The sequence below is a fragment of the Natator depressus genome, chromosome 6 (assembly GCF_965152275.1).
Source record: "Natator depressus isolate rNatDep1 chromosome 6, rNatDep2.hap1, whole genome shotgun sequence".
In the NCBI taxonomy this organism is placed as follows: Eukaryota; Metazoa; Chordata; order Testudines; family Cheloniidae; genus Natator; species Natator depressus.
In genome coordinates this window covers 65,811,388-65,828,032 of record NC_134239.1, presented here as the reverse complement: position 1 = coordinate 65,828,032, position 16,645 = coordinate 65,811,388, and the positions used below count along the sequence as shown (strand labels likewise).

Sequence of the window (16,645 nt, the reverse complement as noted above, 5' to 3'; positions counted from 1 at the left end):
AGTTTTCTTTAAAAAAAAAGCATGCATTCAAAAAGTATTTTTTACTTGGCAACAACTCTAAGCCCCTAAAATGGAAAGGATTTTTTACCTGATTTATTAGCTACCGTTGAACAGTGTAGATGCATAAACCAACCACAACTTAAACAGGGATACTCTGCATCATATTGTGCATATAATTACTTGATTTTTTAAAATGTTAGCTCTCAATGGTGCTTAATTACTTTAGCTGCAAGCATATGCATGTAACACCCACATACTGTAGCATAGCCAAGAACTTTTGTTGCCACCTGTAAAATGTTACTGAAATAGCACAGCACAGCATCAGAAACTCTACTCTTGCTCCATATAGAGAAGGTAAATGGAATATAGAAGGTCACACAAAAACAAATATACCTTCTTCATTATCCATTGTTATAACTTTATATCTGGTACCTCAAGATGACTATCCAATTCCCAGATCTATTTAAAATAACTGTACATGAGAAACCATTAAACAGAGTTAGAGTCCTTAAACCAGTATCTACACTGGCACTTTTTGCAGAAATGAGCTGCACCAGTGGTGATAGCAATAGCTCTAGTATAAGAAGGCACATGTGTTTTAGCCATTGCATCATCTAATCATAATAGGAAAAGGCCTATGTGAAGCTGAGGGTGTAAAGGTTCTACTATATACCCAAGGCCTAGCAATCAGCTAGGGCTGGAGCTACCTTCTAGAATCTGAAGAGAAGCAACAGCCAAAACTCCAAACTGATTGTGTTCTTTGCAGCATTTACCTGGTTTCCCCCCCCACCCCTCTGTTTCTTCTGGTTGGTTTTCCTCATCCCTCCTCTCACTCTCCAAGAGGGAACCACAGGGAAACCCGGGGGAAAGCATCTCTTTAGCCCCATCTCTTCTTCCTTTACACCTCACATAGTTTCAACTAGCATATTTACACAAATGACTCAAAAATCTCCTACTACTACCGGAATACATCAAAACCCACATTACCCTCCAACAAGAGCCAAATATCTGTTTCTCCACTCTCTTATGCTGGATGTTCTGCTGTCAACTTTAACTTAATGTGGCCAAAGCTAAATTCCTGATCTTTCCCCCAAAACTCTCTTCACTCTCCACTTTACCACTGTTAACACGATAATCTTCCCAATCTCTCAGGCCTGTAACTTTGTGATCACATTGGACTCTTCCATTTCAGTTGCCCCACACATTCAGGCTGTGTCCAAATCTTACCTCTTCTTGTTCCAAAACATTTCTAACATCCTTCCTATCTTTTCTTTTTCTAGACCTTTAGTGCTCAAACTTTTACTATCACACCCCCTACTTACCAGTAACAGAATCTGTCCGTGCTATCCTACCCCCGAATTACTGCACAGTTGCCTCAGCAGAGGAGATTGGGCTGAAGACAGAGTTGGGGGCTGAATTGGGAAAGGAGAAGGAGTTGGGGTTAGAAGCAGAGCTGGACTGGGGACAGAGAGGGAATAAGGCAGAGCTGGGCTGGCGATGGAGAAGGGGGCAGCATGGAGCTGTGGCTGGGACCAGAACTGGGCAGAGAGCGGAGTGTAGCTGTAGCTGGAGCCAGAGCAGGGGTGGGAGTGAGGTGGAGCGGAGCTGCAGCTGGGACCGGAACAGAGCTACAGCTCCATGGGGGCTAGCCTGGGCCCTGCTGCTCCCTCCCCAAACTTTCCTCTATATCCCCCAAGGGGGGTATGCCCCACAGTTCAGAGACCACAGACAAAATTCTCATCTCCTGTTTCCCTAACACCCATATTTCTACTCTCCAATCCATTCAAAACACAGCTGCTAAACATAATTTCCTTGACTTCTCACTCTCTCCCTGGATACCCCTCTTTCACCACATCAACTGCAAGCTGCTTCTCCTCTTCAAAGCCCTCTACAACTGTTCTCCTCCCTAATTCTCTGCTGTTTCTTAAAGCATCATGCATACCCCAATCTGCCCAAGATGCTGGTCTCATCTGATCATCTGTCAGCTTCCCACACAAACATCTCCTTTCACAGTGCCCCTTACGTCTTCTCCCTGAACTTGTTTGTAAGGCCACTGTCTTCTCCATCTTTAAATCTCCTAGCCTTCTGCTTTGACATCCATGAGAAATCAACCATTAATAAAGGCTAGGCTAAAAAGTAATTGGGAATACTTGACACTTACAACATATACAAATTTGCAATTTTAAAAATCAAACACCCAAAATCTCCTCCCCTTCCAATCCTGCACAGGGTTATTTGTCTTCTTTGGCTGTACACTTATTGATGATGGGACTGTATGTGATCAGTCTTGCTTGTGCACTACAGAAATTTAAATATTATAAATAATAAAAATCAACTAACGAGACCAAAATCTAACTTTCATATTGTTTTTTTTTCTGATTTTGCACAGATGATGGTCTGAAGTAAGTATTTGTTTTTCCAGTTTTCAAAGAACTGTATACCATATCAGCTGCTGAGCAAGCTGAAGAGCATGTCCACAATGTATGCTCTCTTGTCCTTGACAGGAATAAACCTGTTGGCAGTTTGAGATAAATATCTCCCTGTAAGTAATGAGATGCTGAAATTAAACACATTAAAAGGAATAAAATGGTAGTTGTCCAACTACAGAAAATTGCAAAATGTCCTTTCAGCTGCTTCTAGTGTGAAAGCATTCACTTGTAAATATTCGGGTATGACCAAACTGGCAGTCAACATATAGTGGCTTTTTTGACTAGTTGTATTTTACCAAAGCAGTGCTCTAAACTAGTATGGATTGAATCTTGTCATATAAGAGTTACCTGTTCATTGCTATTCACTTGTTTTAATAGTCATTCTAAGTTATCACTCAGTTTAAAAATTTTGACTGCATCAACATTTATGTGAATGACAATAAAATGGATATTATGGATTTAATCAAACAGATAATTCCTTTAGCGTTCGGGGGGGAGAAAGGTTGGTCTCTCTTTTTATTTAGCCTAGTATACTGATGGCCCTTTAAAATTCTCTTTTCACATCTGAAAGTAAACACTTGTACCACAGTGCTCATATTAAAGGATGTCATAACAAGTGTTATTAAACGACAAACAAATCTAAGTAGGTTTAAAGATTAAGGGTTTGACTACAGGAGTGGGTTATTCTGCAATAAATTAAGATGTGAATTTAAAGCAGAATAGCAATTCTGCAATATCCTCCTGTGTGGACACACTGGCTATGGCTACACTAGAGAGCTCTCCCATCGACTTAATTAATCGACCCCTAACGAGCAGCAGCAGCTATGTCGGAGAAGTTCTCCCGCCAAGACAGCACTGTCCACACCGGCGTTTAGGTCCCTGTAACTTATGTCTCTCAGGGAGGTGGCTTATTCACACCCTGAGCAGCATAAGTTATAGCGACATAAGTGGTAGTATAAACATACCCTCTTTTTCAGGAATCAGAGTGCCATTTTCCAGGTTAGCTTAATCTGCTTCCAAACTGAATTAAACTAAACCGGAAAAAGGCACTCTTAATCCTGAATAAGTGCATCCACGTGGGGAATTATTCCCCAACAACTATTGCAGTCAATTTCCCCATGTAGACAAGCCTTTAATAAAGCCAAGAAGATAAATTTCTTTTCATCTTAGGAAAAAAACATACAATTCCATTTTCCTTTAGTACATATTTCATAATTTCCTCTAATTAACAGAGGCGTTGGTGTTTTAACAAAGATCACCTCTACTCTTTCTGCATCATACTGCAGTAAAGATATAATGCTGACTTTTTGACATCACAGTAACTTCCATGGAAACAAAGGTATGTGAAATACAGGCTGACGACTTCACTGCAGGGGAGGCAGCAGAAAGCCTAGTGGGACAGTTAGGAAGACAGCCTTCATTCAAACGTGATCTTTTTCAATAACTGGAGAGGGAAAATGCAAAAACAAGACCTGGGCAAGTAAGTTGCTTTTTATATAAATATTTGTCTTCTTTCTCTGCCTTCACAAGTTTGCTTTAGCTTGAAAATTGTTCTCCAGATTTCATTCTTTGCTCAGGCTGCTGACAACCATGAACAGTAATATAACGGTCTATTTCAGAGGTTCTTGAACTTCATTGTACCACGACCCCCTTCTGACAACAAAAATTACTACTCAACCTGGGAGGGGGGACCAAAGCCTGAGCCTGCCCGAACCCCGCCACCCCGGGTGGGGGGGCCAAAGCCCGAGCCCCACTGCCCTGGGCAGGGAGGCGGGGGAAAGCAGTCAAAACACAAGGGCTTCAGCCCCAGGCAGGGGACCTGTAACCTGAGCCCTGCTGCCCAGGGCTTTGAAGCCCTCTGGCTCAGGACTTCGGCTTCAGACCCAGCCCCAGGTGCCAGCAAGTCTAATGCCAACCCTGGCGACTCCATTAAAATGGGGTTAGGACCCCAAAGTTTGAGAACTGCTGGTCTACTTTTTTTTTTTTTTAAGTCACCAAAATATGTACAACAAAAGGTTTAGCCAACTTGAGAATTGAAACTACAACAATACTGCCAATGTAATGTAGTATGTAAAAGATACACTAATTTATGAACTCAAGATGTTTTGGGTTTTTTTGTTTTGTTTTTTAAGGGATGAGAATATTAAACATATAAAACTTGTAGAATTATTCAGTCCTTCAGCATAGCCTAGAAGTTTAAAATCCAATTTAGTCTTTCAAAATTATACATTTAATACTAGAAGCCTGGATTGTATTCAGCAGAAACCTGGCAGGCCCACTAACATTTACTCTGCAGAGTGCAGTATCCACTTACATGAGACATGCACAAATATCTCCTTTGCCACCATCCAATTAAACAGTTGCAGGCAAATATAAGTTAATTAAAGGGACTAAGGAGAAGGGGAAATATAGACTCCAAATAGCATTGCTCCTTAACTGAGTAGTTCATTCTTACAGTCTAAAGAATTCAGACTGCCAATTCAGTAAAGAAGTGTTGTCCGGAACAATAACTAAAAGATATACTTACCGGTGATCAAATTAAAATAATAGTTTACCTGTGAAGTGACAATCTTAGTTATTATATGAATTTGTAAAAAATAAATATCTATTTGCACTGAGACAATACCTCTCAAAAAAAGTCTCAAAAAAGTCTTTACCGGTTTGAATTTACTTTTCCACATTCTCAGGGGCATATAAATTATTATTTGTTGTCCACTAATTTCTAATCTACCTTTTTCTACTGGTACACTAGGTCTCACATTTGTAATACAACAGCAAGTGAAGTTTGCTTTATTCTGCAAGCACCAGTTCTTCAGAAGTTTGAATAGTGCAATAAAGTGAACTCTCAAAGACAGACATTAAAAAGATGATGTTTTATTATTGGCCTCTTACAGAAAAATGTGTAGTTCTTAGGTGTCAGTGGATGAAAGAAAAGAAATCAGGTTTTCTGCCACAGAGGTCTGCAACCTAACAGCCAACATTAAAGCATGTGCATAGCCATCGGTGACACTGCTGATATCCCAAGCAAAAAAAACCACACAAAATGGACTAAATATGAAAAGACTACAAAGCATTTTAGCTGAGCCACAAAAAGTTTTCTACCAAGATGCTTTGGATTTTTTAAAAGACAGCTAAGAAATTCCTACAACTACCACTTCATAATTTAGTGCTTATTTTTTCCATCATTTATCTGAACGAGACAGATTGGAAAAAGTTGGAAGTTGAAAAACAAATTCTTTTTGAAATACTTGCTACAAAAGGTGTAAGATTTGCACTGCATACTTCAGGTGACTATGTGAAATACAAAGAGATTATTTTACATTAAGCATGGAAGTAACAATTGCAATTTGTTATTTTAAGGCTTTAGAAACAAAACAATATATTTTAATTTCAAAAACACAAAAACAAACGTTTTTCAGTATTATGTCAAAATTAGGTAGTTACTGGACAGAAGAGCGACATGTATTTTTTGTCAAGCAACATGTCACCTCTTGCAACCATTAGCTGTACTTGGCTAAGCAATAAAATAGGCAACAGATGTGAAGCAAGATATTTGCTTACTTTTCTGGCTGAAGGAAAGATACTATTAAAACTGACACTGTGATACCAACAGGCAGCAACTATGTTTCAGTGTAAAAGAACTCTTCTTAAACAGATTCGAAAGACAACTTTTCCTTTTAGATGCCCTCAATTTCTACTATAGTTAGTACTTCATACCAAGACAAAAAAGAAACCAATAAGAAGAATAAACTGGTTTAAAAGCAAATGTGTTGTGTGACAGTAATATTTACATCTGTTATCAATATTTAAAAGCCAACAGATGGAACTTTCCCCATGATCTATTTGATTTTAAAATTTTACATCTTCAAACCACTCAAATAGTCCTTAACATCTGTGAGGTAAATGTTATCCCAATTTTACAGATGGGAAAACTAAAACAGAGAGAATAATTCTGTGCCCAAAGCCACTGAAGGAGTCTATCTCAGAGCTGGGATTACAACTTGGAATTCCTGTCTCACAGTCCTATGCACTAACCAGAAGATCACCCCCATCTCCAAATAACACTTAGCACATGATATTTTGAAAGAACACACACACTACATATCTCAACAGAAAAATAATCCAGATAATTTATACACAAACAAGTTGTCTTACAGAACTTTGTATTTTCCAGGACTATGATATATCTGACAGTAATTAACAGCCACATAAAACTCTATGGTTGATACTTATCATTCTAGCGTCTGAACCAGGCATTTAAGTTTCAAAAGTAATATGAATAGAAGCAGAGAGGATGAATTTTGATCTAACAGACAGAAATCTACAGGGGTTTTTCCATATATTTTTTATATATATATATTCAGATCTCTTTGAAACAACACTAAAAAGGATCCTCCATTAGTGATTATGAAACTCACCAGCTGCAGATTTTTTCTAATTAATTAATTAATTAGCTCTATTCAAACGAAGTTCTCTTTAAGGAACATTCCCACAAAGAAAAACAAAAATCTTCAGAACAACTAAGCTAATGTTACACTAAGCACAACAGGTTCATGGTAGATCCCAATCCAGAGTCTGAAAATCCCACTTGCCTACTTGTGTTAGTAAACAGGAAGATGAATAAAAAGGGCCAAACTTGTTAACTTCTGTAGAATTTAAGCTTCCATGTTAAAAAGAAAAAAAAGGTATCTAGCCCTTATGTTAATGTAGATACCCTTCCAAATGTAAGCCAATACAGGATTCTCTTTCTGAGCCCAAAGACAAAGGACTCCAGTGTCTCTGCAACTACTCAGAGGTCTCCCAACTAAGTGGTTCTCAACCAGGGGTCCGGGACCACCTAGGGGGCTGCAAGCAGGTTTCAGGGGGGCCGCCAAGCAGAGCCAGCATTAGACTCACTGAGGCCCAGGGTAGAAAGCCGAAGTCCCAGTACCTGGAGCTGAAGCCAAAGTCTGAGCAATGTAGCTTAGGAAGAACCCTGTAGCATAGAGTCCCAGGCAATTGCCCTGCTTGCTACCCCTTAATGCCAGCCCTGGCTTTTATATGCAGAAAACCAGTTATTGTGGCACAGGTGGGCCATGGAGTTTTTACAGCATCTTGAAAAAGCACCTCAGAAAGAAAAAGGTTGAGAACCGCTGTCCCAACTGACACCAAAGCGACTGCTATCTAGAACCCATGGGTAGAACAAACGGCTATGAATCATATTACTTTTACAAAGCAACTGCTTAGAAAAAGCTAGAACCAGTCGGAGGCACTAAAATATTGTTACTCAAACTCACTGATAGTTATAGTCCCATCGCCATTTTTGGCAGCACCCTCAAGGTATAATATTTAGGCATCCATCTAGCATGTATAAGGTAAAGTGTACAAGCTCTGTCCCAAACAGTTTGGGGTTTTTATTTTAATTAAAAACAAGAACCACCACAGCTTTTCATATCCCATAAGATATCACTTTAAACAAATTCAGTTTAAATGTCCATCATTAGAAATTTTAAATGAATTCACTGATATATTAAGATTAACATACTTAAAATTTCCCATTTAGAGAGATCTATTTGAAGTCAAGCCACTGAGTCATATCTCCCTGGAAACGTAAACCATGGAACAATCTAACATGGTATTTTTTCCTGCTAACAAAAAGGATATTTAACATATGATTACTTTTAAATGCAGAATGCCGCATTGCTAAAGGAACAACAGATTGGGGTTTGTACCCCCTTTAACAAAGAATCTTTAGGCAAAGTCTCTTAAAACCTGGAAAAGAATATGGGCACTTTTCTGGATGGCAAGTAACTTGAAATCAATGGAAGTCCATTTTCATACTAGGTACTATATAGAAATAACAAACAATCTTTCTTCAGGAAGAGGAATTCCAGAACAGTAAAGCCTTCATCCTGCCTTCTGATAGACAGTGCACAGCACTGGAAAAAGTTCAGCTACTGCACATGTGAACAAAAGAAGAATAACCTGAACACTGATTTCAAAGTAAATAAAGCAAGGACATAAAAGATATTATGGAATCATCATATAAATGTTTAAAAAGTTAATCATGTTAACATGTAGACAGTAGCTGCTGAGAAAAAATGCAAAAATTTTAAAAGTCTGGGAGATGCTGCAACAGCCAAAGAAACACCGAAATAAAATAGTGTTTCCAACAAACCAACATGCAGGTTCAATCAGAATAATTTTTAAAGCACTGGAAATATCAACATTAGAAAGCCAACCAATCTGAGAGATCAAAATTTTGATGAGGGAAATGGTGCAACTGTTTCCACACCACAGTGGGATACCCTGGATTTCCAAATAGTTAGCAGCAAACCCCTTATTGAAGGGATTAAACTATTGATATGGAGAAAGCTGTGCTTTTGTCTTCTATACAATCAATACACTATAGTACAGTACAGAAAGCTGAATACAAAAGAGTGAAATGGGCCTCAACTCTTTCACATACTAGAGTAACTTGTTTGTTTTCTCAGTGGCTTGTCCTTTTTTCACCTGGCTTTCCTCTGTTTGCAAGAATCCTGAACCAAATACTCTTGCTAAGGAGAACAAAAACAGAATTAAATAACTGTTTTAGTAAGATAAAATATATGTTCAGTAATAGTAGAGTCTACACTTTTGCAACTAAAAGCGTGTCAGATATATAGTTGAAAAAAATTAATATGATTGAGGAGAGAAGTTACATTAGAATGCAAACAGTTCTTGAGATACCACAGGCGAGAGAGTGCATAGCCAAGGAAAAACCTCTCAGTCATTTTAAAGGCATGGGGAATGGAGGTAAGATTTTTGGACACATTATCAAAATAGACTTTATTACTTTCTACATTTTTGTAGCTATTTTTAAAGAGATTTGCTAGACCAAGAGAGAGAAACAGAAAAAAAAGAGCCGAAAAAAGAAAATCATAAAGAAGTGATGATCATACATGTTAAGACAGAAATAGTAAAGACCAATGAAGAATACAGCAGTGCACAAATCCCAATTAAAATTTCATTCCCATTCTCTATTTCAATTATTTCCCTGTTAGACTTCTTTATTCTGATGCTGACATCTACACCTGCTAGTAGTCACAAACTCCCACCTTTGTGCAGATTCCTACATTCAAGTCACAGCCAGTGACCCCATTTTGCTTGTCACCTTGCAATATAAAAGATTCACTTAACCATAACTGTTAACCACGTATTTCCATCTGAACTAGTAATACTAACTAAACAGAAATTAACAGCAGTAGCACCTACTCAATGCATTGCTGAGCAATGTACTAAGTACATTTTCCTTAATCAACTGACCATGTGTAAGCCAGTTACACAGGCAACTTAAATTTTTCTGTTCCTAATTATCTATTGTTATGAAGATTGAATTCATTATTCAAATAATGTCTATCATGTAATTCAGACACTTCTACTTCCTGAACTCTATGAAAGCTCCCATTAAAAAAAAACTAATTAAAAAAGGAAATGCAATGTGCTTTTTTGTATTACCAGCAAAAAAATCTCAAATTCCCACATTGTGTTTCTGACTTAATGACTGGTATGAGATCTGATGGCCTAAGGCATGAAAGCCTTGACAGTGAAATACAATTTTTAAACCATTTCTCTGAGACTTCTAATGCAAACTTTTGCTTCATTATTTCCACTTTTCTGATCCTCCCAAAAGGGGGGGGGGGGAAAGGAGCTAGTTTGGCTTGACTGCACCTTCTAAATAGAAAATAATGACCAATCTTTCCATCAAACAAGACGACAATCATATGGTATTCGATCAACACTTATGCTGACTACAAGCAAATGTACTTATGCTGACTACAAGCAATTTTCTCCTTAGAAAATTGCTTTATGATTTAACCTTAAGAAAGTTAACACTTCACTCCCACGTAGCAGTCACAATGGTCAAGGGTCTGAGTCAGAGTTTCATCATGAAAGGATTGCTTTCTAGAGGAAACACCAATCTAAGTTCACCCAGATAGAGCTGGAATCTAATGAAATCTGACACCTTCACCTCCCGCCCCCTAAAAGCAAATTTACATTGTACTATCAGCTAAGGACACAGCTCACAGATACACTTAGGCCTGCATGCATTAAGGGATTAATTAAAAACAGCATTACTAAAATATTCAGTGTAGATACTATTTTAAAGAAATCTTGTGAGCAGTACTACTCACAGAAATGCGCACACACATTTTAGAAAAAAAATGTCTTCTCCATGTAAAAAGTCACACACACACAGTAGTCAAGGTTACACAAGGAGATTTTCCTTTAAGTTGAGCAATTCCCCTTTTTGTACCGCTGCTTTATCAGAAATGAATAGATGCATTCCTCATTAAATGAACATGATCAACCTTATGATTGGTCAGTGTATGTGTATATTTTATTCATGAAAAGATACACAGTGAGAAATTCAATGCAACTAGTTTTGAAAATATAAAATGGAAAAGGGTGAAGAATGAGGTTGAAGTCTGCCCCCTCCTCTTTTGTCTCTTTCCTGGTTTTCCTCAAACACAAACACAGCAACTACCTTATTCCATGAGATCCAGTTTAAGGCATCCCCTGTATTTCACTTCTCCAGACTTCAAGGAGAAAAATTAACCACCTCCAAACATTTCATTCCTCCACTCCCTTACCAAGGATATAAACATTTAGATTATCGGCACTGCCTTCAAATGAGCTAATCATCATTACTGTGGTGTCAAAATAGACTCAAAACAACTACAAAGCAAAAGCTGGCTTTTAACAAAATGAATAAAAAGTAAAGCTACTTGTATACTTATAGCACCAAATAAATAACTTACTTCTTATAGTGGAAACAGCCTAAAAATCAGATTATATCCCACCCCAGGGATGTCTCTCTGATTTCAGTAAGACACCTGAAGAGAAATGTAAAATTTAAGAAAATTTTTTTGTTTGTATTTAATCTGTTTTACTGCTTTCGTTAAATAGTACATGCAGTACTATAAGTAATGGGTATATTGCCTAAATCATCATTTCCTACTGTCATTTCAGAGCAACCTGAGCCGTGGTTCACTTAAAAGAGCTTACCCCCTTTTCCTTTCTTCCCCTCCTTGGGACCGTTTAGAGCCGTTCCCATTTAACGTTCCCCTTCCTAAAGAGAAAACACACATATACACAAAAGCCGTCACTACTGCACCTCCTCCTTCCACCACCACCTCCCTCAGTTTTGTTCATAGAGGAAAAATACCATCCAGACTGGGGGGGGGGGGGGGAGGATAAGTCCATGCCACTTTTTGCTGAAAAAGGAGGTATCCAAGAAGCAGCAGAAGAAGGTGGGGGTAGAAAAGCTAAGTTAATATTGCTGCTTCTCCTTCTCTTGTTTAAGTTGGGGGCAGGGTGACTGAGTGTGAGGAATCCTTATGTCCAACCCCCTCTTTTTCCTCCTCCGCCTGTCTCATCGGAAATCGGCTCCAGTCAGAGCCCCTGGCCCCAGGACTTTTTCCCTGATCGTCTTGGGGCTGTTAAAGCCGGGGAGGGGGGCAGAGAAAGAGCGATCCTCTCCTCGCATAGAATCAATACATCAGCGCTCCACGACCTGCCCCACAAAAATCTGGGGGGAGAGCAAAAGACAGAGAGATGGGGTACAAGGACATGCTCTTCGCGGGGTCAATGCCACGCAAGGCTCGAGGACTCCCCACGTACACATGGCAGTTTTGGGGGCCAGGGTCTATCTGACCCAGGGATGGGGGAAGGAGATAAAGAGATTAAATTAAGAGGCTTGGAGGGGTCTCTCCCCATGAGTGGCCAGTTCTCTCCAGGACCCTCCCCACCACCAAACTCTGGAGACTGCGGAGGAGGCGGCTTTGGCTAGGGAAGGGGGCCGGCCGGTCTGGTCTGTCTGCTCACGATCAGCTCCATTCACTCTCCCCCAGGCTCGGGCTGGTGGGTCGGGAAGGGGAACAGGGTGCCTCTCTCCAGCTCAGGACGAGCTCCACGCAGGCCCCCCCCCCGGCTAGGGGCTGAGGGACGAGGAGCGGGTCCTGCCCCCGCAGGCTCCACGCTACCTACCCAGCTCCCGCTCTGAACTCACCCAACAAAGTTGCTGCGACTGCTGCAGGAGCCTCCGCGCTGCGCTCCCTCCCCAGCTCCCGGGATGAGCTCACCCCGGCGCCTGCTCCGCCTGCTGCCAGAGGCGCTCTCGCGAGAGGAGGGGAGAAGGCGGGGAGCAGCCTTCCTGCAGTTGCTATAACAACGGCCAAGCGGTGGGCCTAGCGGGGAGGTTGCAGCCTGCGCAGGGGCGTCTCTGTAGCTCCGGGGCTCGCCCGACCATCACTGGAGCATGCGGGGATCCTTTTCCCCCCTCTTCGGGGTGAAAAGTCCGCGCAGCAGGCGCCCGAGGTGGGACGAGGCCGCACCGCGACCCCAGCCGTCGGGTCCCGGGCTCTAGCCAGCCGAGTTGGCCACGGAGAGGCCTTGAGAGTCCGGAGTTCGGGGAGGAGCGGACAGGTGGCAGGGCAGGAGAGTTACACCAGGTAGTCAACAGCAATGTGAGTTAGGGACACGCACAGGGCCCTTCGGTGGCTGGCACGGGTTTTCACCGCCGCTGGTTCAGTCTGAATGTATGCGTAATTTTAAAAAGAAAAAACCCATAGGCTCTGCATCCTTGAGTAATAGGGATACTACTGTTGAAATGCACCCCCCCCCCAAGACAAGCCCCATGCATCCCCAACCGCAAGGCAACTCTACTACAGTCACCCCACTTCAACAGATAGTAGAGAGCAACCACACATAGATTAGATTGATATCATCACACCTCTCCTCACTCTCTGGCTTGACTCAAACCCTCTCTCTCACACACATGTGGTGTGCTTTTTGTGTTGGTGGGCAAACACCTGTGGTATTTTCAATAGTTTTGATCTGTTATTGTGTAAACTTCGGAATTGAGAACACTGCTGCATCTTTAGCTGGGTGCAAACTTTTAACATTAGATATCCTGTGTTAACCCTACTGATTAAGGTTGGTGGGATGTCTGTGCACATCCAGACCTCTTGAGACATCCGAGTAGCTCTATGTGCAGTGCTGGGGAGAAGCTGGTAGTTGGGGTACATGTAGATATCAATGACATAAGTAAAGGTAGGGGAGATGTTCTAGAGGCAAAATTTAGGCTGCTAAGTGAGAAGTTAAAGTCCAGGACCTCCATGGTAGTATTCTCTGAAATGCTTCCAGTTCTACACGCACAGACAAGCAGACCTGCAGGGTTTCAATGCATGGATGAGATGACAGAGAAAGGACCAGGGATTTAGATTTATTAGGAACTGAGGAATCTTTTGGGAAAGGAAGAATGGGTTACACTTAAACCAAAATGGAATCAGTTTGCTGACATGTAAAATTAAAAAGTTCATCGAGAAGTTTTTAAACTAAGGGCTTGGGAAAGTTGACAGGAGCAGAGGAGCACAGAGTTTGGACAGATACATCCCTTATCCTACTGATGAGGAGAGAATAGAAGTTCATAAAATGCAGGTAGGAACTGAAGAGAAACAAGCAAATGAAAGGGAGTTTCATTCAATTACATCACATGAAGGCAGACAATTAAATACTGACAAATTTTATAAGTGCATGTATAAAATGCAAGAAGTTTAAATACTAAGATGGATGAACTTGAGTGCCTGGTATTAAATGAGAACATTGATATAATAGACATCACAGAAACTTGGTGGAATGATGATAATCAATGGGACACAGTAATACGAGAGTTGGTCATGCTGGTGGAGGAGTGGCATTATATATAAAATAAATCATAATCTATTATAGTAAAAATCTTAAATGAATCAATTTGTACCATAGAATCTCTGTGAATAGAAATTCCATGCTTGAATAATAAGAGTATAGCAGTAAGAATATATTACCAATCACCTGACCAGGTTGGTGAGTGTGAAATGCCCAGCGAGATTAGAGCAGCTACAAGAACAGAAAACCCAATAAACAACTATCCCTATATTGATTGGGAAGATGTCACCACAGGCTGGGATGCAGAGATAAAATTTCTAGACACTATTAATGAGTACTTCCTGGAGCAGCTAGTCCTGGAGCCCACAAGTGGAGAGGCAATTCTTGATTTAGTCCTAAATGGCACACTGGATCTGGTCCATGTGGTGAATATAGCTGAACTACTCTGTAATAGCAATCATAATGTAATTAAGTTTAACATTCTGGTAAGGCTGGGAATACTAAAGAAAGCCACCATAGCAGCATTTTAACTTTAAAGAGGGGAACTACACAAAAATGAGGCTATTTAAGTGGAAATTAAAAGGAACAGTCACAAGAGTGAAATGCCTGCAAGCTGAATGGAAACTTTTTAAAAACACAATAATAGAGCTTCAAACTATATGTATACCCCAAATAAAAACCACCACCATCACTAAACAACACAGTAAAAGAGGCAGTTAGAGACAAAAGACATCCTTTAAAAATTGGAAGTCAAATCCTACTGAAGAAAATAGAAAGGGGTATGAACTCTGGGAAGTCCAGTGTAAAGGTATAATTAGGCAAGCCAAAAAAGAATTTGAAGAGCAACTAGCAAGAGTCTCAAAAACTAATAGCAATTTCTTTTTTAATACATCAGCAGCAGGAAGTCTGCCTAACAATCAGCCGGGCCAATGGATGATTGAGGTGCTAAACAAGCACTCAAGGAAGACAAGGCTGTTGCAGAGAAGTTAAATGAATTCTTTGCATCAGTCTACACTGCAGAGGATCTGAGAGAGATTCCCACACCATAGCCTTTCTTTTACAGTGACAACTCTGAAAAACTTTCCCAGACTGATGTGTCAGTAGAGGGGGTTTTAAAACAAATAGATAATTTGAACAGTGATAAGTTACCAGGACTGGATGGTACTTACCCAAGAGTTCCAAAGGAACTCAAATATGAAATTGCAGAACTATTAACTTTGGTATGTAATCTATTGCCTAAATCACCCTCTATAGTAAATCACTGGCAGATAAATTCTTCTGATTTTTACAAAAGTCTACAGAGGCAATCCTGGTAATTACAGGCTGGTAAGCCTAACTTCACTACCAAGCAAATTGATTGAAACTATAGTAAAGAACATAATTATCAGGCTCATAGATGATAACAATATGTCAGGGAAGTATCAACATAGTTTTTGTAGTCATGCCTCACCAATCTATTAGAATTCTCTGAGGGTGTGTAACAGGTGCTTGCTACTCACTGCTTGGCAGCGCCTCCTCGTAGCTCATCTGGGGAATTAGCTTGCCACTGTCTGTTCCCCGTCCAGCAGTCACTCAGCCCATTGCCTCAGTCACTCACTCTGCAGTCCCTTTCTCACTAGTCAGGAGCTTCTGCACCTCTCCTTTGTGGCTTAGCCCTCCAGTCAAGTCACAATTGCGTTCCCCTTCTGGGGTCTCTCCAAGGTCTCGCTCCACACAGACTCAGGCAGACGCTAAATCCACTCTGCGGACTGTGCCGCTCTCACAATGGCTTGTAGGGGAACTCTAGCCTGCCCTCTACTCTGAGTTCCAGTCCAGGAACCCTCAAACCAGCAGTTCACATCTATGGTCCCTCAGACTTTACTGCTCCTTCCCTGGACTGCTTCCTGCATTCCTATTAAAGGCTTCTACTCGCCCCCCTTGTATCAGGGAGTGTGACTGCAGGCTTCCTCACTGCAGCTCTCTTCCTATCATCAACTCCTAGGCTTTACAGAAGCCCCACCTGCTCATGGGTAGCGGGTATCACAGGCTAGGGGAGGCCTAGCCTCCCAAACAGCCCTGCATGGCCCAGCTGCTTCCTGCTGGTGCTCTTCCCCTGTGGCCGGGCTGGGGCTAGTGGGGGCCGGCCTGCAGCCCAGGACTCCAGGCAGCTGGGGTCTGTGCTCACGCCTGCCCTCCGGGGTTGGAGGGCTGTGCCACCCGCCTGGTGCTCCGGGAGTGGAGGGTGTTGGGAGCCGCACCACCCGCCCAGTGCTCCAGGGCTGGAGGCAACGTGGTTAAACAACAAAGTAAAAGAAGCGGTGAGAGGCAAAAAGGCATCCTTTAAAAAGTGGAAGAAAAATCCTAATGAGGAAAATAGAAAAGAGCATAAACTCTGGCAAATGAAGTGTAAAAATATAATTGGAAAGACCAAAAAAGAATTTGAAGAACAGCTAGCCAAAGATTCCAAAAGTAATAGCAAAAAAAATTTAAAATACATCAGAAGCAGAAAGCCTGCTCAACAACCGGTGGGGCCACTGGACGATCAAGATGCTAAAGGAGCACGCAAAGAT

The 16,645-nt window shown here is 41.1% G+C and overlaps 1 long non-coding RNA gene across 1 annotated transcript in view; it reads right to left on the bottom strand.

Moving 5' to 3' along the window:
* The window catches only part of LOC141989182 (uncharacterized), a 101,606-nt gene extending 89,037 nt beyond the window's left edge, over positions 1–12,569 (bottom strand). Inside the window, exons 1-2 of the long non-coding RNA XR_012639929.1 lie at positions 12,460–12,569; positions 11,457–11,520 (exon numbers count right to left, since the gene is read on the bottom strand). This is a non-coding gene — a long non-coding RNA (uncharacterized LOC141989182). The remainder of the gene's footprint in view (positions 1–11,456; positions 11,521–12,459) is intronic.
* Positions 12,570–16,645: the final 4,076 nt, after the last annotated feature.